The 22500-nt window shown below is 31.5% G+C and overlaps 1 long non-coding RNA gene across 1 annotated transcript in view; it reads left to right on the plus strand.

Annotated features, from left to right (window-relative positions):
- LOC145247552 (uncharacterized) overlaps positions 1 to 22500 on the plus strand; it is a 367452-nt gene that overhangs the window by 107426 nt on the left and 237526 nt on the right. The gene's annotated exons all lie outside the window — the stretch shown is intronic.

Here is a 22500-nt window from a genome sequence, read left to right on the forward strand (position 1 = left end):
TAATAATAATAATAATAATAATAATAATAATAAAATCTCCAAATGTATATAATTAATTTATCTCCATGTTTAGATATACTTATCTACTTTAATTGTGATAATGATAATTGAAAATAAAACGAAATGGAGGATAAATAGGTTGGTGAATGTGATATATATGATAGTTGCTAATGATAATTTTTAATAATGATTGATCACCATACCGGTCAGATATATAGATCGATATATAAATAGATAAAAACGATAGCTAGATTACTACATCGATAGATATATCGATTATGCAGATAGATACATAGATAGATAGACAAACAGATACATAAATACTTTCTTGTGCTTCACCTTCTATATAACATATGTATATGTATACACATTCGAACATCTATATATGTTCTTTATTATAGAGTGTAATTCTTGTAATATCTAGTTGACTAAATAATCGACTTCTTCTTTTGTCACGGTTTTTCTCCGTTTCGGGTTTCTTTTTCTATCATCTCTTTTGACCGATGACCAATGTAATCGATTACAAAACCTGATGATTAATAGCTGTCTGTCGCTCCACCCGTCGCGTAGGTCCGATCGTTTATCACTGCTATTTCTAGCAAAGAGCAATTATCACGGTGTACACTAATGACAACGTACAGATATCGAAATAAACCGTGTGCAGTTAGGCAGCAATGAGATTTCGCCTACGAATAAAACGATTTTTATGAAATTCTATCCTTTAACTTAAATGTTTATATTGGTTTGCACCTTATTTGCTAAAAGAAATAAACATAGAAAGTTAAAGTTTTTAAAACATTTTAAATAAATAATATTTTGTAATACGGAAAATCACTGGATTTGCATACCAGTAGATATATTTTGTTTCATTATTTTAAAGTATATATATATATATATATATATATATATATATATATATATATATATAGTTCTGTTGAGATATATTTTATTTCCTTATGATATATACCAATCACTGTTTAAGATGCCCAATGTAATTGCAGAGCAATATAATGAATGAATGCCAAAATTCAAAATGGCGTAATTGAACTTCCAATTTTCGGATTTTAATCACGTCAAATCCCACTTCATTTTCTTCTGACAGACTGATTGTTGCTATTTTTTCTGATAAGTTAAGGGCATAATAGATTCACTGATTGATATAATAATTAAGTGATTGATTTTGCGCTACAAAACAGATACTGTCGAGGAGTGTAAATGATAATTTGTCATTCATCTAATTAAACACACACACACACAGACACACACACACACACACACACACACACACATATATATATATATATATATATATATATATAAATAAAGTAATTTATAAAATATATATGGCGATAAAGCTACACTGAATATTCCGCGTTTCATCCACTCTAGGACTCTTCAGGCTTAGAGTGGATGAAACGCGGAATATTCAGTGTAGCTTAATCGCCATATATATTTTATAATTACTAACTAGCTCCACCTACATATTGAGCACTTTTAAAGTAAATACTTAAAGTTTACGCATAAATCTATCTTTCGTATATTAATTTTATGTGAGTAAATTAAGTAGTTATATATATATATATATATATAGAGAGAGAGAGAGAGAGAGAAAGAGAGAAAAAAGAGGGAGAACGAGAAAGAGAAGGGGAAAGAGAGATAATACGCTTCAATATCAAGAAAATTTACCAACAAAAATCACTAAGTTTTAAGTTGTGTGTTTTCTGAATTATTACTAAATACTTCACTGCATCCCTGAAAATACCAAATAATTAAATAAATACTCTCTATAACACACACACACACACATATATATATACATCCATATATATCTATCTATCTCTCTACCTATCTATCTATCCATCCATCCACATATATATATTCATGAGTTGAAAAGCTACAATAAACAACCATATGAATGCTTTGACCATAATTGCTGATTTTAAAAGGCAAAGAATTAAAAAATACATCTGCCATACTTTTTATGCTAGGTTTATTTATGGTGTCTTTTACATATATTAAAAACCCTTCCCAATACTTTTGCTGATGAGGAAACTTTGTTTTTTTTTTTAAATACTATATGTAAAAATTATTGTCTGTGGCTTAATGTCTACCACAATGAAAACATTGTTTTCCGAAACGATCGTACAAATTATTGATTTTGTTGTTGTTCCTTCTTGTGAAACGGATTTTTAGTTTAATTCTACTTTGAATTGTTCTAATCTGCTTTATATATATATATATATATATATATATATATATATATATATATATATATATATATAATTTAAAGGAGATTAGAACAATAGTCTAAAGAGCTGAGTGTATTTTAATGTAACAGTGAAATTACTAGTTTAATTAAAATACAGGAAATAGAAAGTGCTCGTTGTAATTTAGATATATAATAAGCTCGATAGTTAAATGTCCTAGAGCTAATTCAATATTAAGTAATGTGATTGATAATTTAAAATTTAAAAATCAAATTTTAATTAAATTAAAAATACGTTTCATAAGAAGGAACAACAACAAAATCAATTATCTGTACGATCGTTTCGGAAAACAATGCTTTTTATTGTGGTATACATCAAGTTATGTACAATAATTATATATAGTTTTTTGATAAGCAAGGTCTCCTCATCATCAAATTTTGAAGGGTTTTTATTGAATATATAAAATGAATTAATGAATATTTTGTTAGTCTGTATTATCTCCAATTACTGTTTGAAATATTGAGACATGTTACTCTTTTCTTTCTCTACGAAATACATTTTTTTATTTTGTTCGTGTATAGTTTTTCATTTTTTTTCTTTCATTCTCTGTCGCCTTCTTTTTGACATGCAATTTTTTCGTTTACTTTTTATTCTTTTTCTATATCGAACGCACTTATGAACGCTTTCTGTATATTCAAATATTTAATAGTTTACACGTATAAAACCATTGTTCACTTAGAACATTATGCAGGTGTAGTGTTCAGGAAAGATGGAGAAGTAAGATAGGTTTTGATGACATTCATGATAAAAGAAATACGATATTTATGCATAAATGTTTATTATTCTCTTCCAAACTTTTAATAAAAATAAATGCAGTTGTCTGTCCTTGAATAAAAATGGCTCTTTCAATTAATGTAAAGTTTGAGATTTTGTAAATTATGCAAAGCTAACTGTCAGTCAAACGTGAGGCACTTACGTTTTGGTTCAGGCGATGATCTCCAGAAAAAAAATCAACTTAATAGAGTAACAAAGCAGATAACATTACTGTTGACTAGCTTTTCTTGCTAAGGTTAATGAGGTTGAGAGTGCCAACATTGTTATAGTGCTTGCCATTCCAGAAGACATTCTTCTACTGAAAAGGAATCGAGGGAGGGCGAAAATCTTATAAATTGTATTCTCGTTTGGGAGTGAAAACTAAACAATTGAAGACGCATTCTTATCGTCTTTTATAACATCAAAGTAAAAAAAACAAAAACAAAAAACAAACAAATAATAAAACGTTTACCGTTCTATGAGAAAAGACGGGTCCGGGGTGGGCTGTGAAGTTCATCCCTCAAGCCGTTGTTTATAGGTTTATTCTAAACGTGGCTAAATACGTCTTCGTCTTTATCCTTGATTTTACTAATAGTCATCTAAACTTCATGTTCACCCTATTGTAAATGTCTAGTGTTCGCTTGACTTAATGGTTTATGTTTGCCTACTCATTTCTTGTGCCAGCTTTTGATATCCTCAATTTGAAGTCGATCATATATTAAAAGTATCCATTTAATCTCTAAACCTTACGCTACTGATGAGAGTTCTATTAATACAGAGTGACCCCCAAAAAACGGGCCCCAACACTAATTAGGTCCAGATTCTTAGTGTTTTCTCTGAATGAAATGAACCTAGTTTATTATATTCAAAACATCACATCAAAACACAAGGGTCATTGGCCTTTTTTCCTCCGTTCTACAACATATGTTCTAGATGGCCTTCATTTAGCTTTTTTTGGGGGGGTAACCCTAACCCTATATATATATATATATATATATATATATATATATATATATATATATATATATATATATATATTCGATCAGAAACGATCGTACACCAATTTGTTGTTAATTTTCAATTCTTGAAGCATAACTAAATGATATTTCCTACGACCTCTATTACTTTGTTGCTTTATAATAGTTTGATAAACATTATTAATATTTTAATATATCTATTATTTAGTTATAAAGATAGATATTTAGCCTACGTTAAGAATAAGCGGTCAACTAAAGCCCAATGCAATGTTCCGAAATTAGTCGTTGAATACTCTCCGCCTGTTTATTATTTATGCCCGCTCATTTTGCATTTACAAATACGTAAGTTATTTTTCGTGTAAATTTCAATATATATATATAAATATATAACCTGAGGGTTTAATTACGGAACTGCCAGTTATTATCATTTACTGCGCTAAAGAGAATGAAAATTCGAAACACATGTACCGGTAGCTTTAAGTACTATTTAAAAAGATTACAGTTATATGGCCCATTTTAAGAAGAAAGTTGAGCCGTCTTTAGAGAATTCAGAATATCTGACGTCACTCGTAACACACTCTTAATTGGAATTTTTAGATATCTTATTTCCATCACTTCCGGTATAAATTACTGATAGCATTGATGGTAAATACCAGCCTACGATGTGGAAACGCCACTTTGTGACAAGGTCAAAATCCCTTAACTGGCTGTTTCTATCCTCTCTTTCCTTAAAGAGAATATTAGTTCGAAACACATGTGTCCGGAGGTTTAAAAAATATATTTAAAATAATATATATATAATATATATATATATATGCATATATATATATGCATATATATATGGGGGTGCGTGTGTGTGCGTGTATGTGCGTGTGTGTGTGTGTGTGTGTGTGTGCATGTATGTATGTACATTATTAATTGTTCAATTTCTATTTTAATTTATTATTTTGCTTTTAGTCGTCATATTACATGAGTGATGTTTCTGTGACCTGCTAGCACACACACACACACACACACACACACACACACATATATATGTATATATATATATATATATATATATATATATATATATATGGAAAGTAAAGAACTAAAAAGGAACAAAACGAGTTATCTGTTCATCAACGTTTCGTCTTTATTTCGAGACGTTCTTTGAATGAATGAGATTAAGAAAAAAAAAACACCAGTACAAATATTTTCAAATATATATACTGGTGTTTTTGTTTTCTTAATCTCATTCATAACTCGTTTTGTTCCTTTATATTTCTCTCCCTCTCTCTCTCTCTCTTTCTCTCTCTCTATCTCTCTCTTTCTTTCGTTATGTATATATATATATATATACATATATATATATATACGCATAACTACTTCATTTACTCACATAAATTAATGTTACAAGAACAAGTCACCTCTTCTTGTAAGTGAGTAAATATGAAATAGGATAGCCGGGAATTCTAACCTGCGAAGGTAGATTTGGAATTGAGAATTCCGATCATAAGTTAAAATAAATAATACAGAATGTTATTGAAAATGGAGTGTAGAATTACGCATTGATTTTTCACATAAAAGAGTTAGATATAAGTTTATTGAAAAAGTTAAGTTTATTGAAAAATGATTCTAGATCCGAACATTAGAAAATATTAAACGTATTTGTAAAGTGGGTTAGGAAAATTAGGTTGTAAACATGTGAGGAGCGATGCATGCTTGGACACATGAGGTGTGTGGGGCCATGGTATCAATATGCACGTGTTTGGTCATGCAATGACATCAGGAGTACTCAATAAAGAGAACTTTAGATCAGTAAGTCAGTATGTTAGTGAGTCAGAAAGAAGTCAGGCCGGTACTGGGTCGGACAGACAGCGCTGACATCGAACCTTGGAAGCGAAGGGGAGAAGAAAGAAATCATGTAGAGACTTTGAATTCCTTGATACACAGCCATTGACCGGTCGAATAGAATAAACGAACAACTTCATAATTTTGTATCTGCGTCTTCGTGTTATGTTATTCAACAGAAAGGTATTGCGAATTTGTATTATAAGACTTGTGTTCCACTCATCTGTATTTATAAGACTGTGTATAAACTCATCTAAGGATGTGTCTCTATCATCTTAAGAATGCGTCTCCCTCTCATATAAATAATGAATGTTGCTTCATTATGATAAAAGACTGAAATCCTCATCTCAAAAATATACGTGTAAAAGAAATATAATGTTTATAGAAACACTCACAGAACTGTCAAACAGTATAAATATCAATCCTCTCTCTATCAATCTCTTCTATCTATATATCTGATCCTTCTCTCAAAGTGTATTACATGTTCGTGCCTCCCCTCTCTCTCTCTTTCTCTCACTCTCTCTCTCTCTCTCTGTAATATGAACTATTAATACGTAACATTAATATACGAAAGTATAAATTCTGCGTAAACTTTAAGTATTTACTTCAACAGTGCTCAATACGTAGGTAGAGCTAGTTAGTAAACCATATATATTTTATTACTTACTATATATACATATACACACACACACATATATATATATATATATATCTCATCAAAACGGTTGAGTATCTTTCAACTCATAATAAACAAATATATATATATTATTATTATTATTATTATTATTATTATTATTATTGTTATTATTATATACATGACATTTAATGTAAAGTTGTTTTAGTATTAAATCTTAGTATTTTTTTATAATATTTCGTATTTGTGCGTTCCTATATATATATATATATATATATATATTCTTCTTCTTCTTCTTCTTCTTCTTATTATTATTATTATTATTATTATTATTATTATTATTATTATTATTATATATGTACATGAGATTTAATGTAAAAAATTTTCAGGGAGCTTTCTCCGATATTGCTTAATACGTAAGTAGAGTAAGGGGGCGAGTTTTGTAAATACATATGGCAATTAAGCAACACGAACTTTTCCACATTTCAAACGCTAATTGCCAATACCTAAAGAATCCACACTAGGGTAATACGTGTAACTATATATATATGATTTAAGTCTATATTTTCCTATACTTAATATGATTTTTTTAATCGCAAATACAGTATATACGATTACCGGAAATTAGTTATCGTTATGATATTAAATATCGTGGATATAATAGTCATTATATTGTAACCAGCTGCACTCTAATTAGAAATAAAACGATAAAGTGTAGAGAAATTATTTAATGTTTGAACGTAGTTTTTAATTACCAACACCTACGATTTATTCTTCATCAAATTGATGAAACGAATATTTAGGTAAATATTTAACTTGATTTACGTTCATGCATTCGTTGGGGTTTTGCACCCTTTTTTTCTGTAAATTATTATTATTTCCAAACTAGGCACAGTGCCAATTTAGTGTAATGGATTACTATTTGGACCTCAATTTACAGCGATGATTTGTAAGCGGTTTGGTACCGACATGTCTGTTTTTATTATAATTTTACTTCTGCATGTCAGTACAAGCAGGGAAACAGGAAACCGAGAGGGAATTCCCAAGTTTAGCTGCTTGAGGGAGGAAGCTATCTGCGAAGAATGCACTCGGCATCTAGGATCTCTACAGTGTATAGGTGGACTTTTGCTGCTTGTGGGTTACAAGAGCCCTGATTTCATCATACGGTAAATCAACTATGTTGCGTTTATTTACACCCAAATCAAAACAATTTCTAAATGGTCCAAGTGTTACCGATTGATTAAACACAAGTTTGTATTTAAGTCACCGTCAAGCAGGCTTAGCGGCGTGTTTATGAAGTTATTCTTTCTCGATTTCTGTAAAACCCTACCCCTCACTGTAGAAGAAGAAACCCCAAGTATCCAGATGTTATTGCAAAGGGGTTGCAATGTTGAGAGTCTAAACCCGAATCAACCATCATGAGCTTTAGTGTGAGAACTCCATCATCTAAACTACTGATTCCTTCACCAAAGTTATGAGTCAATGGATGCCATGTGTCTTACTTCTTTTTTTTTTATTACATTTTCACCCCAAACAAGGCAAATTGCCACTTTGGTGTAGGGGGCTACTATCAGGGGCAACAACTACTGGGGTACTATGTAGGGATTTGGGCAGCAAGGTGTCGGTTCACGTTACACTTGAACTTCTGCACGTCAGTACTGTTGGGGAAGCAGGGACCTGGAATGGAATTCCACAGTTTAGCGCTTCTGGGGAAGAAACTATTGGAGTAAAAAGATATTTTACATCTAGGGATCTCTACAGTGTGGGGATGGGATTAAGCAGCCTGTCGGGTTTGTCGAGGGTGCTCACGTCGTGGGGGCACAAGTGATTGCAGTTCGTCAGAGCATTCACCACTAAAATACTTGTAGAAAAGGCAGAGGGATGCAACTTATTGTGTCCTTTAGTCCTTACATTCAATGGAGTGAATCCTAGACACTCTCAGTTAGAATGCTACTCGAATAGAAAGGCGTTTTTGGCCTTCGGGCCAACCTCAGTTTCTTTGATCCTTCACAGAATTTCAGCCCCATATAGAGAACGGCTTGCTTGCTTTCGGCTAACACCAAGCCGAAAAACAGTGTGAATTCTACAACCGTGAGAGGATTGGGAGGGTCTCAGTAACATTTTGTTTATATTTTTAGTACCCCCCCCATCACAAGCCAATGAAATAACATTAGACGAACGAATTTTTATGTTATGTTTACCAATTTATTTTATTGCTATTTATTTTATATGATTTTGGAAAAAAAGCACAAACGATATAATTTAGGAATCTTTAGTAGGACTTGAAGAATTGTCGTGAATGAGAACTTTAGCTAGGATGAAGAATACAGCAGCAAGGGTACAGGGACGCGGATATCAATAGACACACCCTCCCCAATTTTTTAGTGGCCTTCAGCCTAATTTTTTGTTTGTTATTGTTTCTTTGTTAACCTTTCAGAGTAAATAAAATATATACCTCAAAGTGTAGTATCGGTTCTTCAGATGCTGCACATCAATTTCTTGTTCTCTCTCAGTGGATGAGAAATCTTTCGCGACTGCGAAAATTTTGATTTGTGTTCCTTTTTCTACTTAATAAATATATGTTTATGTAATAACACTATGTTTAAGCAATAAAATACTATGTTTAAGTAATAAAAAATATGTTTAAATAATAACAGTATGTTTAAGTAATAACAATACTGTGTTTAATAATAACAATATGTTTTAGTAATAAAATATATATTTTAGTAATAACAGCATGTTTAAGTAATGACAATGTGTTTAAGTGATAACAATACGTTTAAGTAATAAAATATATATTTTAGTAATAACAACATGTTTAAGTAATGACAATGTGTTTAAATGATAACAATACGTTTAAGTAATGAAAATATGTTTAAGTAATAACAATATGCTTAAGTAATAACATGTTTAAGTAATAACAATATGTTTAAGTAATAAAATATGTTTAAGTAATAAAATATATATTTTAGTAATAACAACATGTTTCAGTAATAACAATGTGTTTAAGCAATAACAATATGTTTAAGTAATAACACTATCTTAAAGTAATAAAATATGTTTAAGTAATAAAATATATATTTAAGTAATAACAACATGTTTAAATAATGACAATGTGTTTAAGTAAAAACAATACATTTTAGTAATAACAATATCTCCAAGTAATAACAATATTCTTAAGCAATAACAATATTTTTAAGTAATTACAATATCTGTAAGTAATAAAAATATGTTTAAGTAAAAACAATATGTTTAAGTAATACGAATATGTTTAAATAATACCAATATGTATAAAGTAAATTACAACGGTTTTAATTGTTCCTTCTCCAAAAAATATTTTTCATAAGTGGTTTTAATAATCCGTCAAAAATTAATCATAGCTATGTATTCAAGTAATAAAAATATGCAGAAAATAAATCACAATGGCTTAATATTCACCGTTAACAAACCAGCACACCTTTTTCATTGGTTTAGACTACTAAGAAAAATCATGTTGAACATAAGAAAATATTCATAGTTTGTATAATTGTAGTTGTCGGTTTTTATTAAATATGTAATCTTCGAGTTTGGTTGAATTCGGGAATCTACAGAAACGTTAGAATCGCAGTAATATATGTACCTGAACAGGTTCTTAGACATATTTATATATAACAAATTGGATAACTACACCAAGCCTCAAAGGAAAAAAAAAAGAAAATGACAATAACAACAATCGCTCCTGATGATAATCGGACGCGCTGATAGAAAGCGCCATAGAAGAATATGACTGATCAACAACTTTTGAGCACAATTTTATACAACATGCCAGTTGATATAAAAAAAAAAAGATTGCCCGGCGAATGGAAAAAAAAATACAGAAAAATCGGAAAAAAAGAATAACTCCGTCGTGTTAAATTAGACGTGCTTGGATAATAAAATACCGACAATAAATATATATATATATATATATATATATATATATATATATATATATATATATATATATATATATATATATATATATTTAGTGGAGAGGTAATTAATAAAAACTGAAGAAAGTTGTAGAGCAAATATGCGTTTTATTTTTTATTATCGTATCTTTCTGTGAAGTTACATTATTGTTTCGGCTACACGGCCGTTTTTTGGCCGTCTGTAGCGTCCTCATTTTTGTAAAAGTCTGAGGACGCCACAGACAGCCAAAAATCAGCCGTGTAGCCGAAACAATAATGTAACTTAATAGAAAGATAGGGTAATAAAAAATAAAACGTATATATATATATATATATATATATATATATATATATATATATGCACAATTCGAAATATGCTATAAAGGCAGAGGATCACTGAAGTTTAAGAATCTGAAGAATTTATTCTACAGATTCCTAATTTATTCAATTTATTCTTCAGATTCAAAATGGCACAATGGAAACTGATTATAAAGTAGTTACAACCTCACATCCAATTTTCGGAATTTAATCAAGTAAAAACACACTTTATTTCCTTTTGACAGGTTGATTGTTGCTAATTCTTCTGGTGAGTTAAGGGCATAATAAACTCACTGATTGATATAATAATTAAGTGATTGATTTTGCGCTACGAAACAGATACTGTCAAGAATTGTAAATGTCAGCTGAATTAAATGAATAAATTATGAGATTGTCAACATCATGAATTCTGGAATATAGCCTTTTGTCATTATATTGCCCTGTACATTGAGCTTCTTAAAATAAGGATTGGTATATATTATAAAAAAATGCATTTCCACAGAAATATATATATATATATATATATATATATATATATATATACTGTATTCACATATATATTATAAAAAAATGCATTTCCACAGATATTATAAAAAATACATTTCCACAGAAATATATATATATATATATATATATATATATATATATATATATATATATATATATATATATATACTGTATTCACAAAACCGAGAGTTCAAAAAAAGAATAGATAGCAACAAAAATGCTCAATTATGAAATGTGATGATTTTGTAGCTTACAATTTAAGTCATCTCTTTTTGGCTTAAAATTTATTGGTATATGAAAATGTACTGAATTATGCAAACCCAGTAAAATTCGGTATATTACAAACAACTATATATATATATATATATATATATATATATATATATATATATATATATATATAGTGCAAAACTGTGTTGAATTTCAAAGACTTACATTTTTTCTTTTAAATAACTCTTGTCTATTTGATCTTGCATCTCTTTATTACAGCTGTTTCGTAAATAGGGTGGCAATTTTATGATTTTATGTTTTCAAAAAATGTCCTTTCTCACCAACTCGTCAGATGCGATTTCCATCGGCTGTTACCAACAAAAGGTTAATTTTATACATAGTAAACCTGGTATGTTCATTTGGGGAAAGGAAATTCTATCCCCATGTTATTACAGGTCGGCCAATTTAGAAATCCCCACCTAACGAGTTAGTGAGAAAATGTTTTTAATGAACAGATATAATCATAAAATTGTCATCCCATTAACGAAACGGCTGTAATGAACAAATATATTAAGACGAAAAGATAATACATATTTACAAAGGTGCAGTTGTACTGGAGTTGGAAGATTGTCCGGCAGAGGGCGTGTTAAAGTCCTTCATGGAGCAACCGGCACATGCGTCTTGCCTATCCGGCGATCGAACACAGCTCTCCGGTCTTGCTGACTTGATACCTTTATCTATATCTTGTTCACCCACGTATGCTAATTAGTGGGCGTCTCCACAACACCCCCTCAAAAGATTTGAAGTCGTGTAGATTTCAATATCTTTTCCTTTTAGGGTTCATTATCATTGGGTCTATAGCCTTTCTTTTCCTTCCCGATTTCCTCAGTTCGGACATGGTCTGTGGTGGTTCAATATTTAATGTTTTGTATACTATATCAATTGGATCTTCCTGTTCCTCAGGTTTGTCATGTTCGTTGTCCTTCCTATGACGTTTTCTCAATTGATTTTGGTGTATTTTATGTATCCCTTTTGGACCTTTTATCATGTAGACCAAGTCGCCGATACGTTTATCTACCGTACTCTACTCCCAATATGACATATTATTTTTAAAACATTTAAAATATACCTGATCACCAGGTTTAAACCTTTTTACGTGATGTGTGTGTTGTTTTATATGTGACTGCTTGCTTTAGTATTAGTTTATCAAATGGTGATTTTCTTTTTATCGCAAACATTAATTCTGCTGACGATAATTTCGACGGTGTATTTGGGTTCTCAGTTATCCTGTATATTTGCAGGAACTGTTGTAATGCTTTATCCGTCGGTGTACCTATCGATTTTCTAAGGGCACGCTTTATCATATCTACGAACCTTTCCGCTAATCCATTTGATCTCAGAAACATTCTAACATTCTATTTCTTAAGCTTGCTTACAAGGTTCGAGTCTCGGCTTATCCTAATCTCATTTTCACTTTTCTTATGTTCTTATTTACATGGAAAGGGGGCAGCCCTTATCCTGTAACACAGGGTGACTTATTTAAAAGTAACCAAAAATATGTAGTAGAAAAGAGGAACGTTCTTTTATTGTTTAAGCTATTGTTATAAAATATGCTGGAAGTGCTCCCCAGTGACATCTGTGCAAGTTTAACAAAGTTTGCAGATACTGCCTGTAGATCTTCTGTTGATTCTCCTCATAGTGTTGGTAATGTTCTCATTTAGTTGGTCTATATTGTGAGGATTATTGACATATACAGTTTGTTTTAAAGTCCCCCAATGATAAAAATCACACGATAACAAGACGGGGCCCGTGGTGGCCATAACACTGTACTTATTGTTCACTCTTCCGTAAACATGTCATGAATTCGTGTCAGTGATTTGTTAGACGTGTAGCACGTTGGAAAAAGAATTGCATTTTGTCTTGGGATGTCAGCTGGTTTTTAAGAGAAAGATTAGAGAGATCGGGCTACTTTTAAGTGGTCCGCTTAATCTGAAAAAAATTGATAAGAAAAAGGTCAGAGAGGTCAACTACTTTTAATTGGGCTATTATATATATATATATATATATATATATATATATATATATATATATATATATATATATATATATGGTAAACAGCTGATGATCCCTGTTTTCTATTTACAAAATTTTAGTTAAGGTTTTCTCTTTTCATCCTCGTGTAGTTAAATTCTGTTTTAAAATTGAAGACGTTTGCGAAATCGGCTTATGCAAATTCTAAGTCTGTTTCAATTTAACAATTTAAGTAAAGGCTTTTTTTTTTCTTCATCCTTATATAAATGAATTCTCTTTTGTCATTATAAACTTTTTAGAAGTCGGATTATGTAGGTGCTAGGTCTGCGATAGGTTAAAGTTAATATATTTTTTCCATCCATGCAAAATCAAGACTTCAAGACAAGGTGTTGATGGCAACAAAAAGTGTATTTCATTTTACAATTGTTTCAATGTCCAGTTCGACAATTTCAAGCATTATATCGTTTGAAAATTTTCAAAAACCAGCATTTCGTCAGACTTTATGAGTAAACACACTTTAGGCAATGTAGCATTTTTTGAATAGGAAGAAAAAAAGGCAGGGGGGGGGGAATCCCTTACGGGAAAAGCATGCGAGAAACATTTACCTTGGTTGTGGTTACGGAAAAGCTAATTTAAATATTAATGTATCGCCTAATTTTCGTATCCTTATTTAAGAACAGAGTTATGCAAAGTTTGTACGGGGGGCCCTAAGCAATTTAAAAAATGAAAAAATTTTTTTAAAAAAATATCCCATTTGTTGGGTTCCTAAATTCCTTTATTTCCTAATTCTTGATTTTTTTGTAAAAAGGATTCTTAAAAGTTTGGTATCTAGATTTATATAATGGCCGTAACAACCTTGTAAAGATCTTACGGTTAGTTTTAGTTTCATATTAGTGGCAAGTAATGTTTATATATTATCGTTCTATTGGTACATGGATATAATACCATTTCCGGTTTAGAACTTGATTGAATATGAGAATAAAGTAAAATGGGTGTATTAAATATATATAAACCTTGTAGGACATTTCGGGTTAAGTGTTCTAATCTATTTACTGTCTGAAGATTCATAGTTATTTTACTTGCTTGGGATGACTTGAAGGGAGATAATCCAATTAAGTTGTTAAGTACTGCTATTTAATTCTGTTTGAAACTGGGTCGATTTTGTTTCTTATAATGGTTAAAGGGAAGTAATTCAGGCCGTTTGTGTTTTCGGTTCATTGATTACTTGAAGGCGACTATGATTTCATAATTAATTTAATCAGATATGTCCAGAACGTGCTACAATGGCTTATTTAACAAATTAAGTATATAAATTATGTTTTTGATCTAAAGGAATGGGTTGTGTTATTAATCACTTATGCTGCTCCTATCATATAATTCATGCGTTGTGTTCTTGGGTTGTCTAAATAAATAACTTATTGTATGTCCTCTAATTATTATTCTGACAGCAAAACTACCCACGGCTCCAAGTGTGTTTTACTCCGGTGGGAAGATGTCTACTCCTGCATTTATGGGTGAAAAACACTTAGACTATGGAGTGAAGTAGGAGAATAAGTAGCTATGGATTCTACCAACCTAGGGTGTCAGATGACAAAATCAATTGAATTAATACTTAGATGGATTAACAGCCCCCAAGTTGCTGATTTAATTTTTAATAATAACTAGATTAATTGCTGATTTGTTTTATTGATTTAAAGAGGGCGTTACTTATTTTACCGTTAATACTGCTACGACTGAATATAAGAATGATTGCCAAGAAAAAAAAGATATATATTGTATTTTCTATACAGAAAGTTGTTAGATGAGATAAGGATCGTTTTAGATATCCATATTAATACGAGTAATGGCTGAAGAGAGCTTTATATCGATATTTAAAACGGTCGTAATTATCGGGCTTGAACCCGACGGTACCAATGATTTATCTCATCTAACCACTTTCTATACATAAAGTACAAAATATAAATTTTTCGGATTTTCCTTTTAATTGGGAACTCTGCTGGATTTCTGTTTTAAAAAAAAACTAATCACACACACACACACACACACATATATTTATATATATATATATATATATATATATATCTTAAGAACAATACCATTTGGCACTAAGGGATTACAATATGGAAGAAGATATAAATGTATAATTCTCTCTCTCTCTCTCTCTCTCTCTCTGTCTTTCTTCCTTCCTTTCTTAACTCCCTCTCTTTTTTTTTCTATCTCTAGGTTCATTTCTGACTTCCGTTAAAGATAGTTATATAATTTTAAAAAAAAACCTTTCTCATTTTTGACGTGTCTTGCATAATCAGCTTGCCAACATCCTGCCAAAATATATCTCCGATAGGTTCAGGAATAGAGCGACGCCCACCATTCAAGAATCGCGCAAAATAAACACGAAAACAAGTCGACCAACTTCCTCTCTACTTCTTCGCGTCCCACAATCTTCCTTCTCTCAAATCAGTCTAGTACTTTGCGTGGTATGTAAAACCTAACTTCAACGCAGATATACATAAGAATTACATAAATTCAAGAAGCAAATAGTTATTTATCACTTTCTAACACATTGCTTTTTTCATTAACGTTTCTCCACATTTAGGTGTACTCCATTTCCATCAATACACACATACACACGCGAACACACACGCGAACACACACACACATGCACACACCTATATATATATATATATATATATATATATATATATATATATATATATATATATATATATACTAGCTGTACATGACGTATATTGTGAACAAACAAGCGTACAGACAGGAATACATCTTTCTTATATATATATATATATATATATATATATATATATATATATATATACATATATATATGGCTGTGAAACAGCGAAACAGTACTTTATGTATGTGGATGAGAATGTATATATATATATATATATATGTATACATATATATATAAGCTGCTTAAGCCTGACGAATTCTCACGCGAATGAAACGCCGAATATTTTGCGTAGATCAATTGCCATATATATTTGCATAACTTATATATATATATAATAAGTTATGCAAATATATATAGCAATTAAGCTATGCAATATATATATATATATATATATATATATATATATATATATATATAAGTTAGAATGTGTGTGCGTGCAGGGACACTTCTCAACCTATATACTTAAGGGATTTTTGTTATTTACAGATTGAAATTTACGACACGTGGAAGATTTTTAATCCGTTTTTATCCGTAAGATATTGCATCTAAGTGGGTAAAATTTAAAAATTGGTACGTGGGTGTTGATCGCATCTTTTTTCTGGTTCTCACCTGCGTGGACGTAAATATATGACAGCTTGTTTATTTTAATAATAGGTATGGTGGGAAACGCTTTGTGCAAACTGTGACAAGCAGGTCTAATGGTTATCGTATTTAACTCACTGTCTTTGATATCAGCTCGAGTATTCTTTTACTTATAAGGAGTGAAATGTTAAGAAAACAACATAATACTCGAATGCACATGTCTCAGATTCTGTATTAAATAAAATATAATATTATGCGCAATTTACGATTGGGCAAAACCGGGCGGAATGCTTATATATATATATATATATATATATATATATATATATATATATATATATATATATATATATAATGGAAAAGAAATTAATATTGTAAATTAAGATTTACAATTAAATTTATTATTCGACACAATATTCCTGCAAAAATTCTGAAGCAAGAAAATGAAAGAAAGTGAGAGAGAGGGAGAAGAAGAAGAAGAAGAAGAAGAAGAAGAAGAAGAAGAAACAATACAAACAACAACGAAACAATGAAAGAAATAAGACAGATAATTGCAACGCATGTTCAACTGATGAAAAACGAAAATACATACGACCTTCTCGGCGTGACCTGAGAATTTTTTTTTATGCTACCGAATAGTAAGGCAACAAAAACTGTCGACTGAACACACAATCTGAAAACCAAAAAATTGATGAATCGAACAGAAATAGGAAGGAAGTGATTAATAATTTCTTTCTTTATCCAAGTGGAAACGAGCAGATTGGAAAGTGCGCAAAATTACCATCGTATTCGTTCACAATTAACTAGAATGTATTGCAGTCCGCGGCCATCCCGATCAAACACAAATTTGATTGTTTTTTTTTCAAGTAATAAAATTACCCCCAAATATGGAAATCTGTGCTTAACTTAAACAAAAAAGATAAATAAGTATTATCAAACTCCTCCACCAATTTGGAGTCTACACATTTGAAATTGTAGATATAGGTTACTTGGACATAAGAAAAATTTATAATTTGATTTCAGCTTAAAAAATTTTTACTGGTAAAAATTGGATTCAAAGTTTAAAAAATTTGAACTCTGCGGTCGCTACAAAATTACACAGAAAATTATTGGTTTTAACATTTGAAATTTTACATAAAGTGTATTCAGACATAGGGCAAGCTTTTAATCGGTTTTTGGTCGACAATTTGGCTGCTAAGGGAGGTCAAAGTCTCTAGCAAACTATTCAGCCAATCACGTGTCTAAACATTTTAAATTTAACATAAGGGGTATTGAGACACGCAGCAAGCTTTTTAATCAATTTTATGCGAGAATTTCGCTGCCATGATATCAAAGTTGAAAGAGTTGGGTCTACACCCTTGAAATTTTAGATGTAGGTTACCTGGACATGAGATCAACTTTTTAATATATATATATATATATATATATATAGTCATCGACATACAGTCCTGCTTTGTTGTATCACAACTCATCAGTGCCGCTAGACTATCATCTCTCCCAAGCCAAGGATTGAACCTAGAAACGTCGTGTTGACAGTCGGCAGTTCTCCCACTCGACCATGGAATAGACGCCCGTAAACAACCCGTCGGAATGTCTATTTAAATAGACACCCGCCACCACTTTTATAGTGCTCAAATCGCCTGTTTGTAAACAAACAACGAGCTTCGCATTATATATATAGATATATGCATATAAAGTTATGAAGAGTACATCGAAATTATAGACATTACAGGAAATAAGCTACTGTCATATAAAATGTCTTTCGTTTTAATGGTGCCACTGAGCTCTTTGTAGAACGTCAAATTCTTGAGTTAAAAATATCGAGGTTTTACTTTTTAATCGACTTTTCTGTATATATATATATATATATATATATATATATATATATATATATGTATATATATATATAAATATATATATATATATATATATATTATTTCTTTATACAGAACTATCAGTTTATATTATGTCAATATCAAATCTTCTCCTGTATGTATTCCCCCCAGAAAAATAAAAATAGTTTTACTTTATTAATGTATGAGAATACAATGCCGGAAAAAATGCATATTCATAGAAGACTCAGCATCGCATGTTTCTTTCGGTAGCCATCTTAAAATATATTGTTTTTTGTGAGAAAGAAGCTCAACAGATCTCTATTAGAGGGGCGGGACTTTGAGAGTTTTTTTGTTTTTGCCGTGGAAATACGAATAATCAGCAAGAAATCAATTGTAAGTGACTGTTGAGAGAACATAAAGCCACTTGCGCTGATTATTGAGAGATCCTTAGCACTGGACATCTGAAGAGGCTTGTTGTCACCCTAACTTCAGGTTACACCACAGACTAGAACCAATGAGTAATGGCCTGTGTCAGAACTAGTGAGTATATAATAATAATGTTGGATATTGAGTCGGGGAGACGCCGATAAAATCGAAGGTGTGTACACACGCACATTCCAGATGGTTTTTGATATACATTATTGTGTCCTGTAAAACTGATCGGAATTGTAATTATCAACGAAAATAAATAACGGTAACATTCTATTTATTGAGATTGTCGGACTGACTTCCTGATCTTGGTTGTTATAGTCATAACGTTTCGGCCGTTTTGTCCTCCGGCCTTCATTAGGTGTTTTGTATGGAACTGGGGAACCCAACCCTTCATTATTATTACGGGGGTACCGTGTTCTGACTCCAGCTAGGCTCTGGGACATACTTGCTTATTCTCTGTTTTGAATGTTACTTTTCACTGCCTTCGTTCAGGATTGAAGTCAGCACTCTTGGGTAACTGTAAACTTTGATACAACGTCTAGGACCATTCGGCCATGTGTCACTAGGACATGGCCGAGTTGTCCTAGTGACATATGTCCGGAGGGAAAAACGGCCGAAACGTTGTGACTATAACAACCAAGATGAGGAAGTCAGTCCGACAATCTCAATAAATGAAAACACCTCATCTCAAAAATACAGACAGGTAACATTCTAAATATATTATTCCTCAATTGGAATTCATTTTTGAGATGAACATTATATATATTAATTTATTTTTATTTCGGACTATTATTCTCAGCTTTATTAGTTGTTGTTTTTCATCTTTTATTGGTTTGTTTATTCACAACATTTCGGCCAACTATTCCTCTGGCCTTCGTCAGGTGGTAACCGCGACGGATAGGAACTTGGAATCTCCTAACTGCATTCTCAGCCCTCACTGCCATCCGTAGTTGTTGTCGTCTCACCACATTTTTGGCCAAGTAAACCTCTGGCATGCTTTGGGTGGGATTGAACCGCTATCAAAGCGTGCCAGAGGTTTACTTGGCCAAAAATGTGGTGAGGGGACAACAACTACGGATGGCAGTGAGGGCTGAGAATGCAGTTAGGAGATTCGAAGTTCCTATCCGTCGCGGTTACCACCTGACGAAGGCCAGAGGAAGTTGGCCGAAACGTTGTGAATAAACAAACCAATAAAAGATGAAAAACAACAACTAATAAAGATGAGAATAATAATCCGAAATAAAAATAAATTAATATAGGTAACATTCTATGTTGGGAAGTTAGAATTGTGCAACGCCAAATAAATAAAAGAACAATTAAAGGAACGGGCATCATTGGATTGTAAATGAACTTATATGTTTTCTTAGCATTTGTATGTGTTGATTTTCAGAACACGGCAGAAAAATTGTAAGGTGCATATATCATTTCGCAAGTATAAAGAAAAAATATGATATGTAACGCAACAACAACAATAAAAAGAAGAGGAAAAAGAAAAAGGAGAACGACAATAATAATAAGAAGAAGAAGGAGAGGAAGAAGAAGAAGAAGAGGAAGAAGAATAACAACAATAACAACAACAATAACAATTAAAACAACAACAATAACAACAACAACAATAAAAAGAAGAGGAAAAAGAAGAAGGAGAACGACAATAATAATAATAAGAAGAAGAAGTAGAGAAAGAAGAAGAAAAAGAGGAAGAAGAACAACAACAATAACAACAACAACAATAAAAAGAAGAGGAAAAAGAAGAAGAAGAACGACAATAATAATACTAATAATAATAATAAGAAGAAGAAGTAGAAGAAGTATCGTTATTTCTATGGCAGGTGCTCGTCTGAACTCCAATCTCTCGTCCCCCCTCGCCAATCTTTCACGAAAAACGCCCGTCTAGCGTAATCCACTGTGAAAAATTTCCCCCACTCTATATCTGTGCCTAAATCAAAACATGGATTCCATGAACAAAGCTTCTTTCTTAGAACTGCACGCCTGTGGAACTCTGTTCCGTCTGCCTGCTTCCCACCGGACTACAACTTGGATGTCTTCAAGTCCAATGTTAACAAATTCCTAATGAACCGCCCCCTTAAGTAAACACTTCATCAAATCTCCACACTAACGTAATGTACTTGCAATAACCCTTATCCCTTAGTGGCTTCCGGGCCTTGATAAGTGGTGATCACTGTGTAAAAAAAAAAGAGGAAGAGGAACAACAACAATAACAATAATAATTAAAATAATAACCATAACAATAACAACAACAATAACAATTACAAGAACGATTAAAAGAAACGCGTTATTGTAGTCCTATATCTTCTATCCAAGCATTCGGTTGCACAGGAAACATTTATAAAATGTTGGCGAAGATAGAAATATCGACAAGAAAATAACTAAATTTTGACAGGAAAATAACACAGTATCAGTATTCGATCTCATATTTCTGAGAAAGCCCCTGGCCTTTATAAAAGCGCATCAAATGATGAAGGTTTTTTGCAAGAACGCACTGACGATCGAAAGAAGCCAGGAGTACCGGGAATCTGGCAAGAAAAAAGATCCTGCTTTTTTCCAGTGATGAATGATCGAGAATAACTTGTTAGGTCTCCCATCCAACAAAAATAAAAAAAAAATGATTAAAAAAAGTTTCTTATTTCATTCATCATTAGAGATGCGCCTCCCATAGTTTATTCTCGTCGTTATTAATGTTCATTTGTCTGCGATGTGCAGACGTCCCTCCGGAGAATATATGCAATTAAAATAATAGGTTTCTGCTTTGGAAAAAGACTGCATGCGACTTTTTCCCCAGAGAGTAAACATTATTCACCGCCACAATAAAATATAATCGGCTCGTCTCACATCAGTAATCAATAGTTCCCGTTCCATACAATTCTCAATCAACTGACTCCTGTTTGACGATAGCTCAGCATTGTTATGCATTATTTCTTATTAATAATAGACAAATATTGGATAGTCCTATTTATAACAGTCAAATTCTTTGTATTTATACGTTTATCCGCTTTTTTCCGTTTTAGCCATCTTTTGTAAACATAAAACATACAATTGTATACCATAAAAATGATTATATGTGTATCCGACTCACTGCAATAAATATGGACGCAAATTTAACTTCATGACCAAATAAAGAATGGCTTAATCTTTGAGATCACTGATAATAATACAAATAAATGTAAAATATAATCACATATGTTAAGAGAAGTTCAATCACAATATTAACTAATAATAATACAGTTTTTTTTTTTGTTTTTTAAGCCAAAACATTTTATTATTATTGGTTCACAATGTACTTACACACAGGCTATCAAAGATTACTCCTTGAAAATAACCTAAGGTTTTCACTAGAAGCTGAGTGACAACAAGTTTCCCCAGGTTTCCAGTACACTTTACCTCTTTCGGTAACATTTGCAAATGAATTTATCGCAACAATCGCTTACCTTTGGTTCTCACTGGCAGCGGCCATTGGTCTCCACTTGAATTTGAGTGGCATT

Source organism: Euprymna scolopes, chromosome 25 (genome assembly GCF_053919585.1).
Source record: "Euprymna scolopes isolate OS-2025 chromosome 25, ASM5391958v1, whole genome shotgun sequence".
Lineage (NCBI taxonomy): Eukaryota > Metazoa > Mollusca > Cephalopoda > Sepiida > Sepiolidae > Euprymna > Euprymna scolopes.